The sequence below is a fragment of the Sinocyclocheilus anshuiensis genome, unplaced genomic scaffold, assembly GCF_001515605.1.
Source record: "Sinocyclocheilus anshuiensis isolate Anshui unplaced genomic scaffold, SAMN03320099.WGS_v1.1 scaffold850, whole genome shotgun sequence".
Classification (NCBI taxonomy): domain Eukaryota; kingdom Metazoa; phylum Chordata; class Actinopteri; order Cypriniformes; family Cyprinidae; genus Sinocyclocheilus; species Sinocyclocheilus anshuiensis.
Window position 1 is genome coordinate 1 of NW_015537937.1, and position 2870 is coordinate 2870.

Consider the following 2870-nt stretch of genomic DNA (forward strand, 5'->3'; position numbering starts at 1 on the left):
TTTGTTGTTATTATTAATGACGTCAATAAATGTGTTATCGCTAACCTAAACAAACAAGAACAAAATAATAATAAGTATGAACACTTGCATAATATGTTTTTATATTATAGTATATATATATATATATATATATATTTCCCCCTTTTTAGATCAGTAATAGCTTTCTTTGAAAGCGCCGCCATTTTTCTCTTGTTCCGCGTGAGGTGCAGCGGTCACGTGGTACAAGCCGTAGCTTGTAGCCGCTGGCCATGGTGTTTCCTCCCGGGACCCCACGCCTTCCTCCGGACATCCGGCTCCTGGCGAGGAGCGGTAGCAGACACCGCCATGGTCGCTGGCCTGGGGTTAGCCCTCCATTTGGACGAGCCAGGTGCCGACGAGGATCTGGATCTCGCCGTCTACTGCTGGAAAGTGCGCCTCGGCATCACGTGACTCATGGCTTTGGCGCGCTTTTGAGCCTCCGCGAAGCGCTCAGTAATGGACTCCACGGCGTTACCAAAAAGGCCGGAGGGAGTCACAGGAGCATTCAGCAGCACTTTACGGTCAGCATCCTTGAGGTCAGCTAGGTTTAACCAAAGGTGCCTCTGAAGGACGACCATAAAACCCATGGCCTTACCCACAGCCTGGGCCGCTCGCTTCGTCGCCATCAGCGCGAAGTCCGTCGCCGCGCGCAGATCCTTAATGGCCTCCACCGTGAGGGCTCCGCCCTCCGCCACCTGCAGGAGCTTTGCCTGAAAAACCTGCAGCACCGCCATGGCGTGCAGCGCAGAAGCCGCCTCGCCATCAGACGCATATACTTTATTGGCGAGGTGGGCGGTGGTCCTGCACGGCTTCGAGGGGAGGCTGATGTCTGAGCCTAGGGTCTTGGCTGCTGCAGGACACAGGTGCGCAGCGACGGTCTCCTCGACGGGGGGAGAGCACACGTACCCGTGGGCCTCCGCCCCCATCAACGTGGGAAAAGATGGCCTGTGTGGCAGAGTGGACGCGCGCTGATTGGGGCGCAGACCATGTTTTCACCAGCTGCTCATGTATGTTGGGGAAGAAGGGGACCGACGCCCTCGAGTCAGCTTTCCAGGTGGACCTGAAATACCAGGAGTCGAGCTTACTCCTGGCAGGCTCCTCTGGAGGACTCCAGGTAAGCTCCAACTCCTGGACAACCTTCGAGAGAACCCTCATGAGCTCCTCCTGGAGGTCTGGGGTCCCCATGCTGTCCGGCTGATCGGACTCCGATCCCGCCCAATCCTCCCTCTCCGAGTGTCATCCCATGTCATCCCCCTCCTCCTGGCCAAAAGACACAAACTCGCGATGTTGGAAGGAGGGCGGAAGCAGTCCTCGGGGAAGGAGGCCGGGGAACGGGGCGACCGTTGGGGCTGGTGGAGCGGCAAGACATTGCTCCCGTCACCGGCAGGGGGAGGACCCACCAGTGGCATGCTGGCGGCAGTGGGCCTCACCCCGAATAGGCGCAATGCCCGCAGTCGGACTCATCCAGCGCCGCCTCGGCATGGGCCAGGCCCAGGCAGGCGACGCAGTGGTCGTGTTGATCCAGCGGCTCTATTGGTCCCGCGCAGATCTTGCAGATTGTTGCCATAGTGAATTCAGCAGGTGAAGTAGAAGATTCTGACGTAATTGTCGCGTGCACCGCAGTTTATACTGCCTCTCGAGCTCGTCAGTATTTGTATGCGATTTGCATACTTCGCGACAATTGGCCAGTCATTTGGACTGGCGTGAGCCAATAGGACTTCAGGAAAGGTTGGAAGGGAAGGATCAGTTCACAATTTGTAATTATGAGTTCTACGAAAGGACGTGAACGCTTTTTACAAGTTGGTATCTCGTAATTACTGTATTTACGATATGGCGTGAATGCACCTTTGATCTTAAAAATGGTGTGTATTGATGTCTTTCCCCGGCTGAAACAAGAAGTTCTGATGTTCATGTTTACTTCGTGCTAAAACCATAGAATGTATGGGCTAAAACTAGTAAAGAGGAAGAGATGATCGGTTCACGTGCCGCTTGAACTTGAACTGAGGTGCTACAGCAATCTGTCACGACACATTAAAGAGCCACAAAACTGTATTTATCATTTGAATTAAAAAAAAAAATTTAAATTTAGATTTCTGATACTTTGTTTTCCAACCACAAGTACCCTGGCGTGTTGTCTGTAGTTTCCTCTTTGCTCCGAAATGTATTTTTCACTGCATGAGAACCTGTGGCAGAGAGCACCATGGTCGGTCTCACGTCGATTTTATCACACTCTCTTAAATTAATGCAAGAGCAGTTCAGTTAAAACTGTAATAATACAGATTTGGCAACTTCTCCAGTGCGTATTTGTGTTTGTGCTCAGAAGACTATCAAAACTTTCTTTTTACAAGGTGTTTTGTAGCGTTGAGTGACGTAGCCAATCACAGACATATCTGTTGATTTCTTGAACACCTCTGATTGGCCATTGCTGTTCAAGACACTGGATTTTTTAAGACTACACGGAAGTTCTGCATGCTCGCTAATTCTCTCATTGTAGCAAAGTTTATACAAAATGTAAATAAGAGACCCATTGTGCAATGTAGAGAGCTTAATTTATTATAACAGAACTTTGTGAGATGAACTGAATTGAGTTAAAGGACGCGGTCTTCAGGCTATAATCTCTTCAGAATTTGAAGAAGTTTTTTTTTTCTTTTTCAGCTGCATAAAGAACAAACGATCACATACACTGTAAACACAGCAAAGTTTTGGGAGTCCCTCATAATGCCACATTTCGCTTCGAAATTGCAATGTTTGCCATAGTGATAACCATAGCAATGGACGGGAGAAAAATATAATTTGTCATATAGATGCAATGTAAAGGCAGACTAATAGATTTTTTTTTTTTTTTTTTTTTT